This window comes from Bufo gargarizans, chromosome 1, assembly GCF_014858855.1.
Source record: "Bufo gargarizans isolate SCDJY-AF-19 chromosome 1, ASM1485885v1, whole genome shotgun sequence".
In the NCBI taxonomy this organism is placed as follows: Eukaryota; Metazoa; Chordata; class Amphibia; order Anura; family Bufonidae; genus Bufo; species Bufo gargarizans.
This window is the reverse complement of record NC_058080.1, coordinates 259236531-259263407: the sequence shown is the minus strand read 5'-3', so window position 1 is coordinate 259263407 and position 26877 is coordinate 259236531.

The following is a 26877-nucleotide window of genomic DNA, read 5'->3' as shown; positions in this document are numbered from 1 at the left end:
TTGATTGGTACTATTTAGGGGGCATACGCCTTTTGGATTGCTTAGTGTCACAATTTTTGTGATGTAAGTTGACAAAAAATGGCTTTTGTTGGCAATGTTTTTTTTTATTTTTTACGGCGTTCATCTGAGGGGTTAGGTCATGTGTTTTTTTATACAGAGCTGGTTGTTATGGACATGGCGATACCTAATATGTCAACTTTTTTTATTTATTGAACTTTAACACAATAATAGCATTTTTGAAATTACGTTTTAATGTCTCCATGTTCTGAGAGCTATAGTTTTTTTTATATTCTGATAAATTTTCTTATGTAGGGCTTATTTTTTGCGAGATAAGGTGATGGTTTTATTGGTACCATTTTGTGGGACATACTCCTTTTTGATCACTTGGTGTTGCACTTTTTGTGATGTAAGGTGACAAAAATGGCTTTTTTGACACAGTTTTTATTTTATTTTTTCCATGGTGTTTATCGGACAGGGTGGATCATGAGATATATTTATAGAGCCATGTGATATATTTATACTTTATAAAACCCTTTTTTTTATTTCTTATTTTTTTACACTTTGTCTGAGGGACATTTAACGTCTTTTTTTTTTTTTTTTTCCCTATTGATTTGTCCTGTAACTGGGGCTGACATAGTAGCCCCAGTTACAGTGGAAATACACCCCCCCAATGAGGCTGTAAAGCACTATACTGTACTGTTCAGCCACAGTGCAGGGCTGATCGAGGTCTGTGGAAGACCCGACAGCATAGCTCTTCCTGATCTGTATACACAAAGTTCGTTGAGCGCTTTGTATACAGCGATTAAGAAGGCAGGGACACCCGGGAACTGTTCCTGCCTTCTCTCTGGGGTGCTCTGCTGTCACTGACAGCGGGCCCCCCCGCTCGGGCCTTTGGGGGAGTACTTTTGGGGTTGGATATCCCCTTTAACCACTTCACGACCACCCATTGACTGTAAACATCCTATTACCGTGCAGCTGCCATCTCTGAATGGACATTCTAAAACGTCCATTCAGAGATAAACGACCGCCCATAGGATGTTTATAGTCAATGGGCAGTCGTGAAGTGGTTAAAGGGGTTATCCAACCCCAAAAGTACTCCCCCAAAGGCCCGGGCCCCTCACAGACCATGTACTTACATTGCTCCAAGGCACCCGCGTTGCTTCTGCCATGGGGAGATGCAACGCCGGCCATGTGCGCATCAGTGACTCAGGTGCCAGGGGCCAAGGTACGTACAACTCTGGGGGGTCATTTTTGGGGTTGGAAATTAAAGAAACATTAAAGATTTTATCTGCAAGTACATGCAAACAGTTCAAAAACAATGAAGCAATAAAGACTTAGCAAATGCAAACATCACCAGCAGTGTACCTCGGTAAACACGACAGTGTAGCAAACTTTGTACATTGTTAAAATTAATGTTGATCGCTAATATTCTAAATGCAAATTTTTATCGTGAATAACGGCACTTCAAGAATTCGTGAAGATCTACAATATAGTGCTATATCTTCGTAATTGCGAATATTCTATTTTTTTTTTCATTAGTACCCTCACTGCTTCTTGCTTGTGAGCAAATGAGAAGGCTGCAATGTCTTTGCCTGAGCTTAGCAACATCCCTAGCAACCAATAGGAAAGATGCTGAACCCTTGCTATATGAATGACTATAAGAAAATCCCCAGCAGCCATTTTCTGCAGTTTTTTTTTGCAGTTCTGAGAGAGAGAGCAGTGTCATTGTTAATAATAATATTAAAAATATATATAAAAAATAAATAATATATAAAGAAATATTAAGATCTGGTGCAGGCGCAGAACAAGTGACAAATGAATCACATAATTATACTAAGTCCTAATACATGTGCATTAGTAGCTAAAGAGACGAGATCGCAAGAAAGCAGTAAAAAAAGCCTTCAAGCGCAAACGCAGTAGGAATAAGGAATCATGTACTAAGTGTAAGAACATGCGCAGTAGCAGGTGATCTCAGAGGAAGAGAGACTAAGTTCTAACGCATGCGTAATGGACAAAGGGAAGCAGCAAATGTTCCAACACCTGGCGCAGGTGCAGAACAAAGGATGACGATCCTGAACAAGTTTACAAACATGCGCAGAATGGAGCGCAGTAAGAGAAATATCTTCAGTTTGGGCGCATGCGTGGAATTGTGCGGGAGAAAACGTGAATTAAGCATTACTAAAAATCAACCAATAAGGTAGAGAATAGAGAATAGAGAGATAATGGGAGAACGGCTAAGATATAGCGATGATTATTGGCCCATGAAGAATGACCTCATAAACAGAGGGATTAATAGACCTAGTCCTCGCTAACTTAGACTCATAGACTGCCCAGCCCCTGAAGAACTTGGCAAAACATGTCAGGGGCAGACTCTAAGTTACAGTTTTAGCTCAGGTAGTGAGCGCTAGAGAATGAATATAGCTAACAGAGTTGAATACGAGAAGCGTCTGTGAGGGCGCGCAGCCACAGACGCTATCTAAGAGTGTATAGAATCTCTGACAGACTAACGATCACCCTGAAAGTTTTAAAGCATAGGTTCTCATTGAATTAATGGTTTAGATATTAATGATAAATAATAAAGGTTCAACAATTAATGTGTGGGGGGGGGGGGGGGGGGGCAGCGTAATCTAGCTGTTGAAATACAGCCTAAGCTACAAAGGTACATTAACAGTGTAACGGCACCGTTTCGGCAGACAAGGGGCTAAAATCCGTTTAGGCGATATGCCCCTTTCCGAGAGACAGGCACAGCTACTGCAGAACACCAAACTCCTGAACTAGATACAAAATAGCACTCCAAACTGGAACCTCGCAAAAAGCTGTCAGTCAGACGAACAGGAAAAGCGTATCCGTCAGCTTACACTCCTGGCAATCAGTCTCCAACAGCATACAGGGAATCCCCCCAATAACGAGACAAGGCTCCGTCTTGAGGGTCAAGCAGTGATCTGAAGTGCTGGCACACCCAGCCTGGTTTTTATTACAGTTTGTTGCAGATACAACATATCCCCACAATGCATCATGGTTTCCTCCCCTCTGTCCCGGAGACGACCGAAGACAATCCAATTATGTCTCAGGACAAAGGGGAGATCACCAATACACATGTGGAGACAACAGGACAGGAATCACCACCCAAACACACAATGGCACACCCCCACAGCAAACACAGACATTTAATATATCCCCAGATAGCTCAAGTCTGAGTGCATATCATTAGGTGAATGGCACTCAGAATACACAAATACAATAATATTAGCTATCTGGGTGCCCTCACATAACATACAATTTAACCGAACGCATAATAACATAAAATACAATTCTACAGACAGATTTAAGCTGTGCGGCCGGTCTGTCTTCTCCTTTAAAGTTACTATGGGCCATAATCCTGAGGCAAGAGGCTTTCAAACAGCCCCCTCCAAAACCCACTGGCGAGGTTGGTTTCGCCACACATCTCCCCCCCCCCCAGGGAAGACTAACCAGATACCTGACCTCACGCCGGTCGGTACCTGAGTTAGTCTGGCAGCCCACCCACAACCAAATACTGGACCTGTTGAATTTAGTAGCCTGTCTCTGTCCCGTGAATCCACCAAGATTATATTTGTAGCTGGTACTCCCGGTCTCTGAGTTGCTCCCTGGCTTGGAGTGGAGGTTGCTTTGTGGAGGGGGAAACCGACTGTCTCCCCTTTGGCTAAACTGCCCTGTTGCTGGGGGACAGGAACAACTGTCCCTGCCCCCTGTGCTGTAAGTGCAGAGACCACGGTCCCATCTGCACAGTTGTGGGGCTTACTGTCTCCCCCTGGTGCGTTAAGCTGCCGCTGGGGAGAGGGGGTAACGAGCTCCTCTCCCATACATACTTCCAGCCGCTGGGGAGGGCGACCGACCGCCTCCGCTCCCAATACAATGTCCTGCTGCTGGGGAAAGGAGACTGGGCTCTCTATTCCCTGTAGGACACTCTGCCGCTGGGGGACAGGACCGACTGTCTCTGCCCCCTGTAACTCCGTCTGCCGCTGGGGAATGGAGACTCGGCTCCCAATTCCCAAAAAATCATGCTGCTGCTGGGGGGCAGGAACAACTACCTCTGCCCCCTGTAACTCAGCCTGCCGCTGGGGAGGGAGGCCGATGCTCTCCCCTCCCTGCACTTCACACTGCCGCTGGGGAATGGAGACTAGGCTCCCAATTCCCAAAAAATCATGCTGCTGCTGGGGGGCAGGAACAACTACCTCTGCCCCCTGTAACTCAGCCTGCCGCTGGGGAGGGAGGCCGTTGCTCTCCTCTCCCTGCATTTCACACTGCCTTCCCGGCATATCACTCTGCTGCTGGGGGGCAGGAACAACTACCTCTGCCCCCTGTAACTCAGCCTGCCGCTGGGGAGGGAGGCCGCTGCTCTCCTCTCCCTGCACTTCACACTGCCGCTGGGAAATGGAGACTGGGCTCCCACTGTCCCGCAACCGTAACTTCCGATGGAGGTCCACACAACGTGGCAGCTGACCGTCACCTTCTGCCCGGTATAGTAGGGTCGTAGACACTAGATTCCTCACGAACTTCACGTATTTCTCACCTGGATTGGGTCCGAAGAAGTTCAGCCGCAACCACATCATACGGTCAAATTCCTCCACAGAGTATCTGTACTCCACTGCTGGTTCCATCCTGGTGCTTTTAGGGTCACTGTACTGAGACATGCGTTGCCCTTAAATTGTAGAATCCACAGAAATGGTGTCTCCTGTAGCTGTCCTTCTGGCTGTAGGAACGATCCCGCTGCTTGCCACCAATGTAACGGCACCGTTTCGGCAGACAAGGGGCTAAAATCCATTTAGGCGATATGCCCCTTTCCGAGAGACAGGCACAGCTACTGCAGAACACCAAACTCCTGAACTGGATACAAAATAGCACTCCAAACTGGAACCTCGCAAAAAGCTGTCAGTCAGACGAACAGGAAAAGCGTATCCGTCAGCTTACACTCCTGGCAATCAGTCTCCAACAGCATACAGGGAATCCCCCCAATAACGAGACAAGGCTCTGTCTTGAGGGTCAAGCAGTGATCTGAAGTGCTGGCACACCCAGCCTGGTTTTTATTACAGTTTGTTGCAGATACAACATATCCCCACAATGCATCATGGTTTCCTCCCCTCTGTCCCGGAGACGACCGAAGACAATCCAATTATGTCTCAGGACAAAGGGGAGATCACCAATACACATGTGGAGACAACAGGACAGGAATCACCACCCAAACACACAATGGCACACCCCCACAGCAAACACAGACATTTAACATATCCCCAGATAGCTCAAGTCTGAGTGCATATCATTAGGTGAATGGCACTCAGAATACACAAATACAATAATATTAGCTATCTGGGTGCCCTCACATAACATACAATTTAACCGAACGCATAATAACATAAAATACAATTCTACAGACAGATTTAAGCTGTGCGGCCGGTCTGTCTTCTCCTTTAAAGTTACTATGGGCCATAATCCTGAGGCAAGAGGCTTTCAAACAGCCCCCTCCAAAACCCAGTGGCGAGGTTGGTTTCGCCACACACAGTATCAACAGGGGTGGACATGACATCACATTCTGGGGGATCGGACCTCGGGGTGTCAGCGGCCATGTACTTAGACACAAGCCACCCCAGGTCCGTCCCCAGCAAAACACTGGAAGGGATATTTGAGGATACCCCCACCTGCCTTACTTCTTGACTGGCGCCCCAGTCCAATAGACCTTGGCGACAGGCAGTGCCGGTTCTACTCCTCCAATCCCGGAGACGGTAAGGGATCTCCCAAGCAATAAATCATGGGGTGCCAAAGGTTCAGGCCGTACCAGAGTCATCTCAGCGCTAGTGTCACTAAGTCCCATAGCCACAAACTGCCCATGTTGACCGGTTGAAAATTGTCAAGGGACCACCCACACACAACACAGTGGACAGTTTCTGGGTCGATGACTGGGAAGGGTCCCTCGGGCGCTGGGGACACATGGCCCTGAAGTGTCCTGGCTGTTTACAGAGGTGGCAAAGTCGGTGTTCCCCCACCGACGTGGAAAGTGAAGCCTGAGCCGGTGCCCACTTGGTCCTAGGGGCAGGGGCAGCAGGGGCAGAGTGTGTGTTACCACCTCTCCAGCCAATAGTTTTCCGTGCCTCTGAAGTCCTGTTGTTGGTGTACTCATCAGCCAGGGCTGCTTTTGCAGAGGCCCCCTTTGGCTTCCGGTCACGGAGGTGCTGATGCAGGTCCTCCAGGCAATTCCACAAGAACTGCTCTGTGGCAATGAGTTCCTTCAGCTGCTGGACGGTGGTGAGCTCCAATCCTGTGGTCTATTGGTCGACCGCTTTCAGCAGGGCCCACATGTGATCGGCCCAGCTCTGGGTAGGACCCCATTGCAAACTTCTGAGCTTTTTCCGGTACGACTCAGAGGTTAAGTTGTACTGCCGTACCAGAGACTGCTTGATGTCCTGTTAGCTCAGGATGGTCTCGCTGGGCAGGTACCTGAAGATTTCAAGGGCTATTCCCCTGAGACGTGGTGTTAGGAATCAGATCCACAGGTCCTCCTGCAACTGGTACTGATGGCAGGCCATCTCAAACACCACCAAGAAAGTGTCTAAGTCCCCATCTTTGTCCAGCAGGGGGAAGTGCTCCACCCGCAGTTTTGGAATTAAGATCTCCTTTTGGGTGGTGATGAGTTCTTAGCTGTATTCACATGGAGGGCAGTGATGTCAGCAGGTTGCAGGTCCCTCTAAACACATGGCACGTTGTGCCCTCCTTCAGAGAAAAGACACGCCTGCTTGCTGGCCCATTTAACCAGTAGCCAGCCCCTCCTCTTCCGTCCTTTGGGAGGGGTCCACCCCCCCTTCCCCCTCTGCTGGACTGGCAGCAAATAACCCACAAAATCCATTAGGATTCATAGCTCCAGACCAGAAGTTCACAGGGAGATGGTTCTGGGACCAACGGATCTGCCTGGGTTACGGCTACCAGTAGAGTCCAAGCATGGTACCGTTATTTGGTTTCTGTGTGGAGATATGTATATCTCCCTTCCCTGGCATCCCACCACCAAACCATGACCACGGGACTGTTCATCGTGGCCACAGGGACACAAATATGTATCCGGTTTGTGCCTGTGATGGCCGGGCGATTCATAATTCATTATGAACTGCCGGCCCCAGAAGGTCTGATCATTTCCATTGAACTGGGGAATGGACTAGACCTCCTGCAGAGATGTCTTTCCTGTTCCATTAGTTGGGTTCCTGGATGGCTGAATGGAAGTGTGAAAAGCTGTAAACACTGGTGGACTGCTAGAGGTCCTCTGCCATCTGCTGGTTTTGAAGCAGGGCCCCCCTATGGAGCTCACTACCTCTGCTACCTTTCAGCAAATGGTGGGTGTGGGAACATGGCTGACAGTAAATAATAATCCATATTTCTCACACAAGGAAATTTACTTTAGCAGCATTTCAATGTCTTGCAAAATAGGCATATTCTAAACAACTATATGAGATTTTATTTTACACAATTATTTACCATCAACATAAAAAGTTCAGCAGATAACCTTGAAAAAAGTCACAGCAAGAACTGACGAATTGGTAACAAATTACTCATTCTTTCATAGTGCTACCAATTAGTGACATGCTCTATTGAAAGTTCAACACAAATAATGGATGCAGATAATATAGGTTTGCTCATCCTCTGGTGATACAGTCAGTATTTATCACATATGCATTCATATAACTGAACTTGTATGTTCTGGATACACAGCATCAATGCTTCCAGTATAGTTTGTCATGTTTTTGATTGGAATACAGATGCTATGGAGATTTGGCTCACTGGTCAGAGTCAAATCAGAATTTGCAGAGACACAGACATGCTTCAAATGCCCAAAGCTCAGTCTTTTCCAGCTTTTATTGGCAGCATATATACAGGCAACAATTATCCAGGTTGCAAAATACAAAATAGCAGAAGCAATAAACAAAAGTCTTGTTTGTCATAGCACTAGCTAAAGAGGATATGCTCCCTGTCTTAGGACTATGTACATCTGCATTAGGCTACTTTCACATTAGCAGTTTTTGTCTTCTATAGCCATAATGGATCCGTCTTGAACACTATTGAAATTCAATGGGGGATGGATCCGTTTTCTATAGTCTCAGATTATGTCAGATCTGTCTTGCTCCACACCACATCTCGGACAGAAAAACACTGCTTGCAGTGTTTTTCTGTCCGCAATGGGAACGCAACCAAACGGAACTGAATGCAATTTGGTGCATTACGTTTCGTTCAGTTCAGTTTTGTCCCCATTGACAATGAATGGGGACAAAACTGAATCGTTTTCTTATGCTATTGAGATCCTATGACGGATATCAATAGCGGAATTGAAAACGGTAGTGTGAAAGTAGCCTTACGCAGATCAGTCAGTTTGTTCCACCCGGGAACAGCCTGCCGGATCTGTCACTGATGAGCGCTGCTGGAAAGGCATACAGCGTTTTTCGGCTGGCTGATCCTCGAAATGTTTGCTGATCCAGATGCATAACGCAGATGTGAAATAGGCTTTACATGCAATAAACAGTAACATGTATCTTCAGTTTGTATGCAGCTGGTGAGCAGTAGTGTTGGTTGAGCACCAAAGTGCTCGGTGCTCGAGTAAGACACCTCGGGATGCTCGGGTGCTCTACCGAGCACCCGAGCACAATGGAAGTCAATGAGAGAACCTGAGCATTAAACCAGGCACCCCCTGCTTTGAAGAGGGGAGGGTGTCTGGTTCATATTAAAAGGTCAGAAAGTAATGGGAACAGCATGGGGAGGATGTATGGATGCATCTTGTACCAGGTCGCTGTTGTGAATGATGTAGTACACCACTTTTACAAACTGACAATAATATTCACCAAACTGAAGATAAAATCGATTTTTGAGGAAAAATTTTTAGGAAACATTCTTTCCTGTATATTTACTAGTATATAAAGTGCAAGTGCTGCCAATAATCACATGGAAAAGGCACTCCGATACAACCTGTATATCACATAAAGGAGGGCCTCATTTGCATTGTGGTACAATTGCTCAGGCAGTGGGACTCCTACACTTATAAAGCCTATGCACTAAGGGAAAGATCTGCCAAAAATTACAAGGAACCGACACTCCAATACACCCTTTATTACACATAAAGGAGGGCATCATACACACCCTTGAAAAATTATGATTGATGGCCTTCTGGTGACCCTCAAAAACAATAGGAGCAAGGGCCCGCTGGTGACCCTCTAAAACATTAGGGGCGAGGGCCTGCTGCTGATCTGACCATCTAAAACATTAGGATTGAGGGTCTGCTGCTGAGCTGATCATCTAAAACATTAGGGGAGAGGGACCTGCTGCCTGGCTGACCATCTAAAAAAATTTGTAGGCGAGGGCCTGCTGCCATGCTGACCATCTAAAAAATGTTGTGGGCGAGGGCCTAGCGTAGACAGTCTGCTACTCAGGAGCCGACCTGTCTGGAAACAACTAGCGGTGCATGGGTTGATAGAGGTAGCGGCAGGCAGTCAGCACGCAGTGGTGGGGGTAAAATAAAATTTTCGCCAATATGGGAATTTATTTGAAGTCGCTGGAGGACGTCAGCATGGCCGTGTGTAGAATCTGTGGCTGAAGGTAAAGCACTGCCAGGGTGCCAATGTTGGCACCATGGTCCTGCATCAACACTTGGATAGTCACCATAAAGTGGCCTGGGAAAATCGTGGCACTAATGTGGTTCAGCCTGAGGCATCTCCTAGTGGTCCACAACACTTCTTCAGCAGTCAAGGCTCCACCACCTCAACAGAAGGGAGCTGTGTTTCCTTCCCACCATCTACTGACCCTTATGATCCTCCTCCTTCAGCTTCTCATCACTAATTTTACCAGCAATTAATCAGAGAGGCGATTGCAAAAAGACCACAGTATGAGTGCATCCAGTGGCACAGAAGCTGAGCAAGCTCTTGGCAAAGTTACTGGAACTATAGTCCCTTCCTTCCCATGTGGTTGATTCTGCACAGTTCAGAGAACTGATGGCTTGTGCTGTTGGAGAGTCTCAAGCCATCATTACTTCTCCAAAAAGGCTGTACCAGTCCTGCACATGTATGTTAAGCAGAAGGTGGGCCAGTCCTAGAGCCTGTCTGTGTCTGGAAAAGTTAATTGCAGCGCTGACGTGTGGAGCTGTAAATATGGTCAAGGACAATATATGTCCTTTTTACGGCCCAGTGGGTAAATGTGTTTCCTGCCCAGCCACACCAGCAACTGGCCAGGTGATGGCAATGCCGCATCCGCGTTCTCAAGCTGTGATTAATCCGCCAATGTCCTCCTCAGCCTCCTCATCCTCAACCTTGTCCTCAGCCTTCACTGTAGGCCTTTTTCCACCTTCTGAGAGTGAGGATAAACTCAACTACTATCGAGAATTCCTATATAGTCAGTTGGTCTCCACCATTTATGTCATCGCCCATCCTAATGAAGATCTGAATAGGGGGCGCCCTTTGCACTCACGCTCTACTGCCATGACTGCTGTAAGGGGGGGGGGGGAGGTTAGGAGTATCACCATCTCCATCAGCAGGATTTTAAGCCTCTAATGAGCACTTTTCTTCACCCACCTACTGAAGAAACCACCCAGCACCATCTGCAGTAGGACATGGAACAACACGGAGCACCCGCCCCGACAGGGGCGACCCCATACGGAACCTGTCCCTGAATGGGGCCTATTCCCTGTAAGTCCCTTACTTATTGGCCATACAGTAAGGGACTTACAGGGAATTGGCCCCATTCAGGAACAGGTTCCTTATGGGGTCGCCCCTGTCGGGGCGGGTGCTCCGTGTTGTTAAGGCAGGTCTATGAGGATAGCCCCTGACCATCCATATAGGGAGGGCTCTAGACCAGGGCATTATAGGAGTATCCAAATTGCCATGTCAACTAAACAATTGGACATCAGTGCCTATGACCACACTGGAGCATTGATGCCACCCACCAACCCTGACCGTGCACCTACAGGACGGGGTAAGACCCACCCAGTATTACCTTACCGCGGTCTTATATGGTGGTAAAATAAGTGTTTATATGTATGTATGTTTTTCGTCTTTGTCTCACTGCTACCAACAACGTATTTTAAGTGAAATTATAGTAAAAGTTACATTTTATATATACTCAGTCCACACGTGGTAAATAAGTTTATAAGAGGTGTGACATATCTCTGCACATACGCACCTAGTGCATAGAGATTTTTTTGTACATAAATGCTTGTGTGTTCAATAAATAGTTCCTGTTTTACCCTTCATCATGTTGAGGCTGGTGTTTGGTGTAACTGATTGACACTGGGGATTGCTATACGCTGAAGATTTGCTATACTCCCCTGGCTATAACTACTAGCTCTTGTACAAGCTTGTTCATGGTTCCTGCTCTCTGGATTTAGAAGAGGTTCACCCACTGGAAGCTGAAGCCCGGTCTTGGGTCCAGCGTGGGTGGAGGACGGTGAGACCCTAACCAAGCTGCAGCGTTTTGTGGGGGCTGTGGTGGTTATGGTGTCAAGTTTAGTACTTGGAGCCCTCGGGAAGCACTAGGAGCTTCCATCAACGGAGGTACCCAGTCGGGGTGCCAGGAGATCCGTTACAAGGACAAAATAATTTCAGAGGCAAATAGCCAAAACTCATGCAAATTGAGCACGAGGCCTCTATAACATGGTCATTATTTTGCATCAGGATTTGCTCATGATTTGGATGCTAAAACAGGAGTGGGTCCAAAACACAGAAGTCATGCAAATATTCCATCACGTGTTATCTCTGTTTTGGACCCACTCCTTTTTTTTTGGGCCTTTCCAATACTGATCAATTACTGACCAAATACTGGCCATGTGAAGGAGGATGCTCAAAAGACAGGATCTGTTTTTCGGGGGTTGTTTATGTGACGGTTTAGAAGAAGGGAAAAATAAACAGTGATGTCAACACAAACTTACTGCTGACACCCTCTCTATTCTATCATGGACCCGCTACTTGCATCAGCGTGTAACAGAACTAGTACCTCTAGCAATCCATGTGGAATCATCAGACAATGTAAAAGGAGAGAGCTCTTTTACTCTATAGTAGAATCTTGGGCCACTCCATGGTTAAAGGGAACCTGTCATGTGGATATTTGATTATAATCTAACTAATTATATACAATCATTAACTACTAAAAAGTACCTTAGGCTACTTTCACACTAGCGTTCGGGCGGATCCGTTCTGAACGGATCCGCTCATAATAATGCAGACGGAGGCTCCTTTCAGAACGGATCCGTCTGCATTATATTAGCAAAAAAAAAGCTAAGTGTGAAAATAGCCTGGGACGGATCCGTCCAGACTTTCAATGTAAAGTCAATGGGGGACGGATCCGCTTGAAGATTGAGCCACATTGTGGCATCTTCAAACGGATCCGTCCCCATTGACTTACATTGTAAGTCTGGACGGATCCGCACGGATCCGCACGCCTCCGCACGGCCAGGCGGACACCCGAACGCTGCAAGCAGCGTTCAGCTGTCCGCCTGTCCGTGCGGAGGCGAGCGGAACGGAGGCTGAACGCCGCCAGACTGATGCAGTCTGAGCGGATCCGCTCCATTCAGACTGCATCAGGGCTGGACGGCTGCGTTCGGGTCCGCTCGTGAGCCCCTTCAAACGGAACTCACGAGCGGACACCCGAACGCTAGTGTGAAAGCAGCCTTAGATGTATTCACTTACTGGTGTGACAGATGGTTACCTCATAATATACACACAAAGATGCCGCATGCCACATGCTAATGAGCTGATTCGAGTCCAGCGTGATGTCATTGAGTCCAGCGTATATTTAATTCAGAGCTATAGCCACTCCCCTGCCCCCCTCCTGCTGATTCCTATGGAAACAAACTGTCATTCAGCAGCAGGTGGGTGGGGAGAGTCAGGAGCTCATGAATATTCATGACTCATCATTATCAGCTGAAGCTTTTCAATACAAGATGTTGGCAGATTGACTGGGTCAATTAAAGAAAGTGACCCAGCATTTTGCTAAGCGAATCAGTCACTTATTTATGTTGCCCTTAGTTAGGACACCATAAAACTGGTGACAGGTTCCCTTTAAGTACATTATACCTGACACTAAGAGTGACACCTGTCACCTGCCTGTTATACTGATGCACAGTAACTGTTTCACTACCACAGTGGACTAGCTATGTATATTTCTGTAATGCACAGTGATGTAAACCGGGATACACGCTCCTTGCAATCAAGAAATAGCTGATTTATAACACGCTTCTTGACAAATTCAGATCAGATCTAATATTTTAGAAAAATTCTGTGACAAGTCTAAATCGAATTTTTTTAAACTTCGCTCATCTCTACCTCTAGTATTTATCTGCCCAATTGTGTCTGGTACTGCTCAGCATTGGTATCACTGTGCTGTAACTTCATATGAGGTTGTTTGCACTGAATTGATGTAATGGCCAGTGGCTTTATCTTGTATAGGCATGAATTGCCTGTGGAATTGCTCTGATTATAATTGCTGTAGGGATGTAATTATTTACTCCAGTGACATGAACTAATGAAATGATCAATGCTCACACAGATTGTGAGTAACTCAGTTTTTTACAAGCACATGGCATCTTTCTTTTACTAGTGAGCAATTGTAAGGCAGAGACCTAGAACTTTAGCAGGCTGTGTGCATTTCACCACTGCCTCCAGCCAAGCAGACTCTGCTCAGGAGCCATGTGCTCTGTATAGGTGCATTTTGCCCCTTTTTACTATAATGTATCAAGTAGGTTATAGGTATTTCTACTACCTTTTTGTGGGGTGGAGTTTTTAGTCATATGTTTTTGTGCTGTCTTCAACTCCACATCCCAGCCTGCTTCCCAGGAGGAGTGTCGTCCTGCACCCTAGGAGGATTTTGCCCCCAATTCCACTGCCATCCAAGCGTCTTACTGCTGCAGCCCCCAGTTTGTTCCCGGGTTGGGACAATCGTAACTGCACCAGCATTTGTGCGCCAACGTTTTATGCAACCGGGCCCCAACATTCGGGTTAGTTGCTAGGCAGTATTATATGGCCATCTGAGTATTAGGAGTATATAGCTGGGAAGAGTGTATTGCTTTTATCTTCCAAAAGAGTGTGCGTGACAAAAGTGGGATTGTCACAAACCAGCGGGTGTGAACCCACTGTGCTGCGTGTCCTACCTCCTCTAAGGGCATTGTCTAAGTGAACCCCTCACTTTTAACAGTACCCCTGATGGTGGGGATAGACTTTCCTGAGGGGAACACCAGGTCGTTAACTCTTGAGGCGGATTGACACACGAGGCAGCTGGTCCAGGTGGACCGGAAGGTACTTGAGCAAGGTACCAGAAGTACAGATGTAGTCAGCAGACCGAGTCGTAACCACGAGCAATAGTGCAGGACCGAAGGATGAGGCAGAGGCGAAGTCAAATAGGCCAGGGCAGGCGGCAAAGGTACAGGTCAGGCAATCCGGTTTGGCAACAGAAGAGTCAAGGCAAGCAGGCAGGAATCAAACAGGTAGGGGAGTCCAGAAACACAAGCACAAGTCAGGTACACAGGAACACACGCAGAGGTAACAGCAACCTTAGCAGGGCAAAAGGACCTTGATGCTGAGGCACCTGGGCTGAGCCACTTATATATGTGCAGGAGGGCTAGGATTGGTCAGCTAGGTCACATGATGCATGCCGGCCCTTAAGGAAGTGCTGCAGGGATCAAGCAGCAAGCATGCTGTGGCCAGGGCTGAAAGGAAACTGTGGAGCGGATCCCAGAACAACAGTACCTATACAGACAGAGCCCATGACTGCAGAGGTGAATGGGAAGCACTGGCAGCAGATCCCCACTGAACATGGTGCCTGGGACCGCGGCAGTGAGCAGGGGAACAGCAGCGCATGGGGGAATGATTAATATTTAATAATTATTTTTATTTTTTTATTTTTTGTACTTTTTAAGCCCCTCTAGTAGGCAACAATATTCACTAGTTAGATTTATTTTCACTTATACTGTAGTTCCTTAGAACTACAGTATAAGCTTTATTTGCAGTTATCCTATGTTGGTCTGCCACCTGCAGGCCTCCATAGGAACTGACGCTCTAATATGCTTGGTCTCTTCAGAGAGACTCAGGGCATTAAAACAAAGAACCGGTTTCCTTGATCACCACATGGGGGAGCTGGTCCTCACCTGGAAAAGCCTGTTCGTGTTTTTGTTTTTTTTGCCATTTAGATTAGTCGTGGTCATGCTTTCCCATAGCATCTAAAGAGTAAAATGCCTGCAATCTGCATTATTGCCGTTTACAGACATTAACTGCCTACATCTGCTGTTTGAAACAGCAGAGACTCTCCAGCCATGGCGCCCGCTGATACAAATTGATCCGAATCTATTTATTTGTGTCTAGGATTGTTACACATCCTTCTTTGTCTTTCTAAATGAGTTTACTCCATAAATGTTGTAATTCAACAGAAAATAGTTGTGCGTTGTTCTCAATTTTGTAGCATGCCTAGTATCTTCATACCTTCATACAAAGTTTCTAATGTCATGTAGATTTTTCAGTTTTTCATTTGGGAGAACAAGTACATCTTTTCTAGCTTCAGTTTTTAATACATTTACAGCTAAATCTGTTGGTGATATCGCCTAGCAGAGATTGTCAATTGCTCAATCCAATCTCTTGTGGGACATGTTCTTTCCATGAAATTTTGGCACGATCATAAGCACCGGCCCCATATAAATCAATACTGATATAGCAAAGTGGTCAGTCCTATGTCACAACAAGGACAATTACTTGCGCTGCTGCTGGTCCCGGAATAGTGCGGTAGGTTTCACACTGGCAAAGTCAGATCAATAGGTTTTGGAACCGCGCTGCTGGACACTATGTGTTCCGGTTACAGGTGAATGATACAAGGGTGTCCACCTTCTCCTCAATGCCAAGGAATACGATCCTCCCAGATCTCCTCCTCTACAGGGTTTAAGATGATACGAAGAATAGTGAAGCACCCTTGAGAATCTTATCTTTAAAAGGTTTTATTCTACTTACAACAGATCAGTAGACAAAAGGCATAAAATACAAGTAGATCGTCACAATCCTGCCCGACCCGGGTTTCGCTGCCTCGCTTCTTCAGGGGCAATGACTGAGCATGCTCACCATTGAGCCCTTTAAATAGCCCAGCTGTCTCGTTATACCAGTGGGTGTGATTCCGATCAATATAATTTGCAATTTAAATCTTATATCATGGCTTTGAAATCAACAATTCATTAGGTGTAGTCGCCTTTAAAATATAAACAGAATATACACACATACAAGAGCAACTTCTTACTCCCTATACTCAAATTGGACATCTTCAGGTTTCCACTAATATCCGCATTAAATATATAATCAGCCTTCTAGGGATCATTTTTCAAATAGTTTTCTTATACCATACAGGTATTCCAACTCTAACTTTTAATCCTATCTTCCTCCTTCCATTCCCTTCTAAATTATTGACAGATAATGGCCGTCTATTCTCAGAACATTACGTAGATTTTCACCGCCCATTTACGGGGCGTTCGTTCATGCCTGGGGCGTCACTTATTTACTCTCCGCCCATTCTTGGAGCGTCACTAAGGCGGACGTCACCAATTATGGTAGCGTCATGAAGGTGTTCTCAACCCCGCCTCCACCTCTAATGCTCTTACCACGAGTCTTCATGGACCAATGGGACAGCCAGAATCCTGACGTCATTCAAAGGTCCTTAGGAGGCCAGGTAGGGAACAATCAGATGACGCCACCAATAACTTCAATTTACAATAAGCAGGGTTTTAGGTCAAACTCAATGTTGAGTCCACTGGGTTGGAGGGTCCCTAGCTGGTAAATCCACTCCACCTCTTTTTTATTGATTTGTGCCAGCGAGTCCCCTCCACGCCAGTGTGGCCCAACAATTTCAACTCCAGCAAACTTTAACCCATTAGGGTTTTTTCCGTGTATTAATTTAAAGTGTGCTGATACGCTATGGGTCATTAGGCCTTTTCTGATATTCCGTAGGTGTTCTTGTATCCTAACTTTCAACTTCCTAATTGTCCGTCCTACGTACTGGAGCCCGCAAGGGCATTCCAGTACGTAGATAATACCTTCATTTTCACACGAGCAATTTCTTTTTATCCGAAATTCGACCCCATTCTTTTTGGATACTATATGTTTAATGTTTATTAGACGTTCTTTGGAGTTCCGATTCTTACAGCCTGCACAGAAGCCACACCAGGTAAATTTACCTTCTTTTTTCTTTTTTAAAATTGTTGGGGGTATCGCACTGCGTACGAGTTTTTCTCTAATGTTGGTCGCTTTTTTAAAAATAAAGGATGGGTTCGCAGGTATTATTTTACCTAATGTTGGATCGTTTTTTAACACCCCCCAGTTCTTTTTCACCATTTTTTTGATGTTGTCTGACATGGAGCAAAATTTGGTCACAAATGAAAACCTATAGTCCCTATCTTTCTTTTCCACTATTCCTTCTGCATGTTCCTTTTTCTTTTTTGTTTCCACCTCTACATTTTGTATACATACATCTAGATTGGTCTCATCATATCCTCTCTCCACAAATCTGTTTTTTAACACCCCACATTGTGTTCTATAGTCATTCACTTCTGTACAGTTCCGGGCCATCCTTTTGAACTGCCCTTTCGGAATGTTCTTAAGCCATGGACCGTAGTGACAACTCTTCATATCAATATAAGAGTTCACATCTGTCTCTTTAAAATAGGAGCAGGTAGGAAATCGCCCCTTTTCTATCCGGATGCATAGGTCCAGAAAATTAATACTTGTGTTGCTGATTTCTTCACTGCATCCATTCCTAATTTCTTTGGAATCACTGTATATAAGGATGCCACATCAATTGTGGCCATCCATGTATTCACAGTGGGGGGATTTAGATCTTTAATGAGCTCCAGTACAGACCCAGTGTCTTTCAGATGGGAAGGATTTTGCAATACATATCCTTGTAAAAAGAAATCAATGTACTCCGTGACTCTGCACGTCAGTGAATTGAGCCCCGAAATTATTGGTCTCCCCGGGGGATCTACTGGGTTTTTGTGGACCTTGGGCAGATGGTATATTACTGGCACCAAGGGAAAAGGGATGGTGAGATAGTTAAATTCTTTTTTATTAAGTATTCCTTTTGTGAGGCCCCCTGTTAATATACCATCAAGAATTCGTTTGTATTCCTGGGTAGGGTTGTTCTTCAGTTTCCTATAAGTTACAGTATCAGATATTAGTCTTACCATTTCGGCCTCATATTTCACTTTATTCATTATCACCACCCCTCCCCCCTTATCTGCTGGTTTCACAATTATATCCAGATTTTTCTCCAGATCTTTGAGAGCTTTTCTCTCTTTATAGGTGAGATTGTATTTCACCTTCTCCATATTCATCTCTTCTAGTCCTTTTAACAATCCGGTTTTGAATGCCTCTATACATTCGTTATTAGGGTTTTTCGGAAAAAATTTAGATTTTTCTTTCATTTGTGTATGTAAAATATTTTCTTTATTCTCATCGCCCCCAGTTTTGCTAATATCTTCATGGGGGCGTGGGAGGACAACTTCATCCTTCCCACACTAGGAGTGGACATCCCAGGGGGAAAACTGACCTTCTGGAGAAGGTATATTGATGACTGTCTCCTAGTGTGGGAAGGAGGGAGGGAAGGACTTGAGTCCTTCATCGCGGGTTTGAACCAGAATGATTGGAATCTACGATTTGTGGGAGAAATCAGCAACACAAGTATTAATTTTCTGGACCTATGCATCCGGATAGAAAAGGGGTGATTTCTTACCTGCTCCTATTTTAAAGAGACAGATGTGAACTCTTATATTGATATGAAGAGTTGTCACTACGGTCCATGGCTTAAGAACATTCCGAAAGGGCAGTTCAAAAGGATGGCCCGGAACTGTACAGAAGTGAATGACTATAGAACACAATGTGGGGTGTTAAAAAACAGATTTGTGGAGAGAGGATATGATGAGACCAATCTAGATGTATGTATACAAAATGTAGAGGTGGAAACAAAAAAGAAAAAGGAACATGCAGAAGGAATAGTGGAAAAGAAAGATAGGGACTATAGGTTTTCATTTGTGACCAAATTTTGCTCCATGTCAGACAACATCAAAAAAATGGTGAAAAAGAACTGGGGGGTGTTAAAAAACGATCCAACATTAGGTAAAATAATACCTGCGAACCCATCCTTTATTTTTAAAAAAGCGACCAACATTAGAGAAAAACTCGTACGCAGTGCGATACCCCCAACAATTTTAAAAAAGAAAAAAGAAGGTAAATTTACCTGGTGTGGCTTCTGTGCAGGCTGTAAGAATCGGAACTCCAAAGAACGTCTAATAAACATTAAACATATAGTATCCAAAAAGAATGGGGTCGAATTTCGGATAAAAAGCAATTGCTCGTGTGAAAATGAAGGTATTATCTACGTACTGGAATGCCCTTGCGGGCTCCAGTACGTAGGACGGACAATTAGGAAGTTGAAAGTTAGGATACAAGAACACCTACGGAATATCAGAAAAGGCCTAATGACCCATAGCGTATCAGCACACTTTAAATTAATACACGGAAAAAACCCTAATGGGTTAAAGTTTGCTGGAGTTGAAATTGTTGGGCCACACTGGCGTGGAGGGGATTCGCTGGCACAAATCAATAAAAAAGAGGTGGAGTGGATTTACCAGCTAGGGACCCTCCAACCCAGTGGACTCAACATTGAGTTTGACCTAAAACCCTGCTTATTGTAAATCGAAGTTATTGGTGGCGTCATCTGATTGTTCCCTACCTGGCCTCCTAAGGACCTTTGAATGACGTCAGGATTCTGGCTGTCCCATTGGTCCATGAAGACTCGTGGTAAGAGCATTAGAGGTGGAGGCGGGGTTGAGAACACCTTCATGACGCTACCATAATTGGTGACGTCCGCCTTAGTGACGCTCCAAGAATGGGCGGAGAGTAAATAAGTGACACCCCAGGCATGAACGAACGCCCCGTAAATGGGCGGTGAAAATCTACGTAATGTTCTGAGAATAGACGGCCATTATCTGTCAAATAATTTAGAAGGGAATGGAAGGAGGATGATAGGATTAAAAGTTAGAGTTGGAATACCTGTATGGTATAAGAAAACTATTTGAAAAATGATCCCTAGAAGGCTGATTATATATTTAATGCGGATATTAGTGGAAACCTGAAGATGTCCAATTTGAGTATAGGGAGTAAGAAGTTGCTCTTGTATGTGTGTATATTCTGTTTATATTTTAAAGGCGACTACACCTAATGAATTGTTGATTTTAAAGCCATGATATAAGATTTAAATTGCAAATTATATTGATCGGAATCACACCCACTGGTATAACGAGACAGCTGGGCTATTTAAAGGGCTCAATGGTGAGCATGCTCAGTCATTGCCCCTGAAGAAGCGAGGCAGCGAAACCCGGGTCGGGCAGGATTGTGACGATCTACTTGTATTTTATGCCTTTTGTCTACTGATCTGTTGTAAGTAGAATAAAACCTTTTAAAGATAAGATTCTCAAGGGTGCTTCACTATTCTTCATATCATCTTAAACCCTGTAGAGGAGGAGATCTGGGAGGATCGTATTCCTTGGCATTGAGGAGAGGGTGGACACCCTTGTATCATTCACCTGTAACTGGAACACATAGTGTCCAGCAGCGCGGTTCCAAAACCTATTGATCTGACTTTGCCAGTGTGAAACCTACCGCACTATTCCGGGACCAGCAGCAGCGCAAGTAATTGTCCTTGTTGTGACATAGGACTGACCACTTTGCTATATCTGTATTTTATTTGTAACTGTAGGTTGTCAAGTCTTATTAGCAACATGGACATTTTTGATTTCAGAGCAAGTTTCAAATGTAACCTTGATGTTTTTTGTGATACTCCTAATGAAACTGACAAAGGGTCGGATAACATGCGAACACTGTTTGTAAAATTAGAAAGGGAGTTCACCAGAGAAATCAGAACCACCTGGGATATTGCCTCCTTAGAACGGCTTCTTATGGAAGGCAAGGTTCCGGAAGGTCTGAGATGGCAACTCCCTCTAATTACTGAAGAGGAGAAAGACCTGGTGGGTTGGGAAAAAACTATGAATGAATGTTCAATGAAAGCTATGGAGTTTATCATTATGGTACGTAAGAGTAAACTAATGAAGATTAATAATGCAATAGATGAACTGCAAGAGGAAATTGAACCAATGAAGAGTATTAATAAGGAGTTGTATGAAAAATGTAGCAAACAATGTCAAGAATCTGTGTTAAAATCTGAGAAAGAAATAAGGAGTAAAAAACAAAAGAAATATGCCAAAATCTGTGAAGACTACAAAACAGATATGGTATATAAATGGAAAAACAAACAACAAAAAAATGTAGAGGTGACTATGTCAAATACGGTACATGTGGGTGAAAACAGTGATAGTAATCCTAACCCAGGGAACTACACTGGAGGTTTTAGGAAACCAGAAAATGGAACTGGGAGGCAAAAGGTTTTTAAAAATAATTACAATAAAAAAACTAATGAATATTTACCGCAGTGCAATTATGGTTACGAATCTGGAAACCAAGAACGCACTTATCAGCCTAATAGGGAGAATGATTATATATATGAACCACAGTACGGAAATTGGTCCAGCAATAGACACCAGCAAGCTCAAGCCTATCAATACAATCAAAAAGGACAACAGGGTTGGGGTCAAAATTATGGATATAGAGGTGGGCAATCTAGTGGATACTATGGACAAAATAATGGTTATAGGGGACAACAACATTACAGACAACCGTACAGACAGCCATACCAAGGGGGGGATATAAAGGAAAACCAAAATGGAGACCACAAGGAAACTATAAGTATAATGATAACCATGAAGCTAGCCTTTTGAACAAAGGGGCCTATTATGGAGGTAACAACTATGAAGAAGAACTAAAAAGGGATAATTGGGAGGGGAGTAGACCAAATCCTAAACAGCAAGGTGAACAAAATTTTCCCCACCAGGGTATAAAAGGAGTGCAGAGGGAAGGGGAAATAAGAGAACAGATAATGAGGACACCACAAAAAAGAGGTCTGGCAGAGGAAGACGGGGAAAAAGGAAGAATAAGCCCCAAAACAAAAAGGAGCAAGGAGATTTAAAAGGAATCTTTAATTTGAGCAGCCATATCCTAACAGAACAGGAAACGAACGTCCTAAACAAAGGCCTGAAATATGCACCTAGCCAAAAAATTAATAAATTTGAGGCATTTCTGGACATACATAAATTTATCCGGAAAATAAATATGGCTAAATATTGGATGAACAACCCCGCACCGCAAAGTGTGAACCATGTGGGGGGAGCTAATAAACTAGATGAGAATAAAGAAAATATTTTACATACACAAATGAAAGAAAAATCTAAATTTTTTCCGAAAAACCCTAATAACGAATGTATAGAGGCATTCAAAACCGGATTGTTAAAAGGACTAGAAGAGATGAATATGGAGAAGGTGAAATACAATCTCACCTATAAAGAGAGAAAAGCTCTCAAAGATCTGGAGAAAAATCCGGATATAATTGTGAAACCAGCAGATAAGGGGGAGGGGTGGTGATAATGAATAAAGTGAAATATGAGGCCGAAATGGTAAGACTAATATCTGATACTGTAACTTATAGGAAACTGAAGAACAACCCTACCCAGGAATACAAACGAATTCTTGATGGTATATTAACAGGGGGCCTCACAAAAGGAATACTTAATAAAAAAGAATTTAACTATCTCACCATCCCTTTTCCCTTGGTGCCAGTAATATACCATCTGCCCAAGGTCCACAAAAACCCAGTAGATCCCCCGGGGAGACCGATAATTTCGGGGCTCAATTCACTGACGTGCAGAGTCACGGAGTACATTGATTTCTTTTTACAAGGATATGTATTGCAAAATCCTTCCCATCTGAAAGACACTGGGTCTGTACTAGAGCTCATTAAAGATCTAAATCCCCCCACTGTGAATACATGGATGGCCACAATTGATGTGGCATCCTTATATACAGTGATTCCAAAGAAATTAGGAATGGATGCAGTGAAGAACAGAATTAAAAATGATGTCAGAATGGGGAACCAACAAGGTAACTTCATTCTGGAATGCCTCAGTTACTGCCTTGATTACAATTATTTTTGGTTCAAAGATTCATATTACGTACAGTGTATTGGCACGGCGATGGGGGCGAAATTCGCCCCCAGTTTTGCTAATATCTTCATGGGGGCGTGGGAGGACAACTTCATCCTTCCCACACTAGGAGTGGACATCCCAGGGGGAAAACTGACCTTCTTGAGAAGGTTTATTGATGACTGTCTCCTAGTGTGGGAAGGAGGGAGGGAAGGACTTGAGTCCTTCATCGCGGGTTTGAACCAGAATGATTGGAATCTACGATTTGTGGGAGAAATCAGCAACACAAGTATTAATTTTCTGGACCTATGCATCCGGATAGAAAAGGGGCGATTTCTTACCTGCTCCTATTTTAAAGAGACAGATGTGAACTCTTATATTGATATGAAGAGTTGTCACTACGGTCCATGGATTAAGAACATTCCGAAAGGATGGCCCGGAACTGTACAGAAGTGAATGACTATAGAACACAATGTGGGGTGTTAAAAAACAGATTTGTGGAGAGAGGATATGATGAGACCAATCTAGATGTATGTATACAAAATGTAGAGGTGGAAACAAAAAAGAAAAAGGAACATGCAGAAGGAATAGTGGAAAAGAAAGATAGGGACTATAGGTTTTCATTTGTGACCAAATTTTGCTCCATGTCAGACAACATCAAAAAAATGGTGAAAAAGAACTGGGGGGTGTTAAAAAACGATCCAACATTAGGTAAAATAATACCTGCGAACCCATCCTTTATTTTTAAAAAAGCGACCAACATTAGAGAAAAACTCGTACGCAGTGCGATACCCCCAACAATTTTAAAAAAGGAAAAAGAAGGTAAATTTACCTGGTGTGGTTTCTGTGCAGGCTGTAAGAATCGGAACTCCAAAGAACGTCTAATAAACATTAAACATATAGTATCCAAAAAGAATGGGGTCGAATTTCGGATAAAAAGCAATTGCTCGTGTGAAAATGAAGGTATTATCTATGTACTGGAATGCCCTTGCGGGCTCCAGTACGTAGGACGGACAATTAGGAAGTTGAAAGTTAGGATACAAGAACACCTACGGAATATCAGAAAAGGCCTAATGACCCATAGCGTATCAGCACACTTTAAATTAATACACGGAAAAAACCCTAATGGGTTAAAGTTTGCTGGAGTTGAAATTGTTGGGCCACACTGGCGTGGAGGGGACTCGCTGGCACAAATCAATAAAAAAGAGGTGGAGTGGATTTACCAGCTAGGGACCCTCCAACCCAGTGGACTCAACATTGAGTTTGACCTAAAACCCTGCTTATTGTAAATTGAAGTTATTGGTGGCGTCATCTGATTGTTCCCTACCTGGCCTCCTAAGGACCTTTGAATGACGTCAGGATTCTGGCTGTCCCATTGGTCCATGAAGACTCGTGGTAAGAGCATTAGAGGTGGAGGCGGGGTTGAGAACACCTTCATGACGCTACCATAATTGGTGACGTCCGCCTTAGTGACGCTCCAAGAATGGGCGGAGAGTAAATAAGTGACGCCCCAGGCATGAACGAACGCCCCGTAAATGGGCGGTGAAAATCTACGTAATGTTCTGAGAATAGACGGCCATTATCTGTCAAATAATTTAGAAGGGAATGGAAGGAGGAAGATAGGATTAAAAGTTAGAGTTGGAATACCTGTATGGTATAAGAAAACTATTTGAAAAATGATCCCTAGAAGGCTGATTATATATTTAATGCGGATATTAGTGGAAACCTGAAGATGTCCAATTTGAGTATAGGGAGTAAGAAGTTTCTCTTGTATGTGTGTATATTCTGTTTATATTTTAAAGGCGACTACACCTAATGAATTGTTGATTTCAAAGCCATGATATAAGATTTAAATTGCAAATTATATTGATCGGAATCACACCCACTGGTATAACGAGACAGCTGGGCTATTTAAAGGGCTCAATGGTGAGCATGCTCAGTCATTGCCCCTGAAGAAGCGAGGCAGCGAAACCCGGGTCGGGCAGGATTGTGACGATCTACTTGTATTTTATGCCTTTTGTCTACTGATCTGTTGTAAGTAGAATAAAACCTTTTAAAGATAAGATTCTCAAGGGTGCTTCACTATTCTTCGTATCATCTTAAACCCTGTAGAGGAGGAGATCTGGGAGGATCGTATTCCTTGGCATTGAGGAGAGGGTGGACACCCTTGTATCATTCACCTGTAACCGGAACACATAGTGTCCAGCAGCGCGGTTCCAAAACCTATTGATATAAATCAATACTGGTGGTTGACATTTCTGAGAGTTTGGGGTTCATCCTGTTCGTGATGCTAAATGCGACAGAAAAAGAGCAATACTTTGCTGATTCAATAGTCTTTAATAAATTCCTAAAATTATAAAATGAAATAAACAAAAAATACAAAATAAAAAGTTTACCACTGCATTTCCTGATGTCAGATCGGCTTCGCTGACCTCCACGTGATGCAAGTAAAATCACAATAATTCAGTCTTTATACAAAAGGTGGATGCGCTGCCAGGTATATGTCCCAGTTCACAAGCTCAAGAGAAGCGGCAATCTTCTTTGACACAGCCAGCACCTGAGTCCCGTGGGTAGTAGCCTTTCCTCAAAGCAACCTTTCTACGGAATCAAAGTTTCGGGTACATAGTGAAGGGCCGCACAGTTGAGTAAATGGAACTTTTTTTCTTATACTCACAATAAAATCGTGATTAACACGCCTTATAAAATCATACAATCAGGTCCATCAAATTCAATGTCCGACCTAAGTTTCGCAGATAAGGCTTCCTCAGGGGCGATTGTGCCACCTTTCTCTACACACTGCTTTATATAGGGTCAATCTTCATCCCCTCCCATTCCTTTGCAGGCAACACCCACCCTATAAATTATATTCTTTAAAACTTTTGATACATTAGCACATGTTACATATTCTTCCTTAGGACCACAAATAATTATAAAACATACATGAATAAATAAGAACATCAGAACAGATCATATCCAATATCCCTCCTATATTCTTTTAACTTCATTCATAATCTTTTCCCTAATCACATGGTGTCATTCCACCAATAGCTAACCACTAACAACTGCACCCACTTCACACCTACTTTCTACTCAACCAATATTCAGAGATCTCTCACTATTCCACCAGGCAGGGCTTCAAATCTAAATCAATGTTTAAACCACAGGGTTGTAATGCCTTCATTCCACCTCTTGTCGATCTATCTGTCTCACGGGGTCACCTCCTCTCTAATCCTACTTCACCTTTTCCACTCCTGCAAAACACAAACCTCTCTGGTCTTTACCATGCATTTTCTTAAAATTCATTGATACGCTGTGACTTTCCAGCCCTCTCTTTATATTGTTGATGTGCTCCGGTACCCTTGTCTTGAGTTTGCGAAAGGTTCTCCCTATATAAAACAACCCACAGGGGCACTTCAACAAATATACTATTCCCATATGTTCACAACCTATATCGCCTTTTATTTTATATTCTTCTCCACTTCCTGCTATTATCTACTGGGTGTTTTTCACTTTTTTATCATCCCTGCTGTGGTTTCTGCATGCAATGCAGAAACCGAACCATGTGAACTGGTCCCTCTCTTTCTTATCCATTTTCACTGGGATATAGCTCCGGACTAGAGAGGTCTTCAAATTTGGGACCTCTGGTTTGCTTGGTATGACCCCCCTAAAACAGGATCATTTTTGAAAACAGACCAGTTTTTGCGCAGGGTATTTTTCATAGGTCCTGTGATAGCACTGAATTGTGTAAAGAAGGTGAATCTATAGTCTTTTCT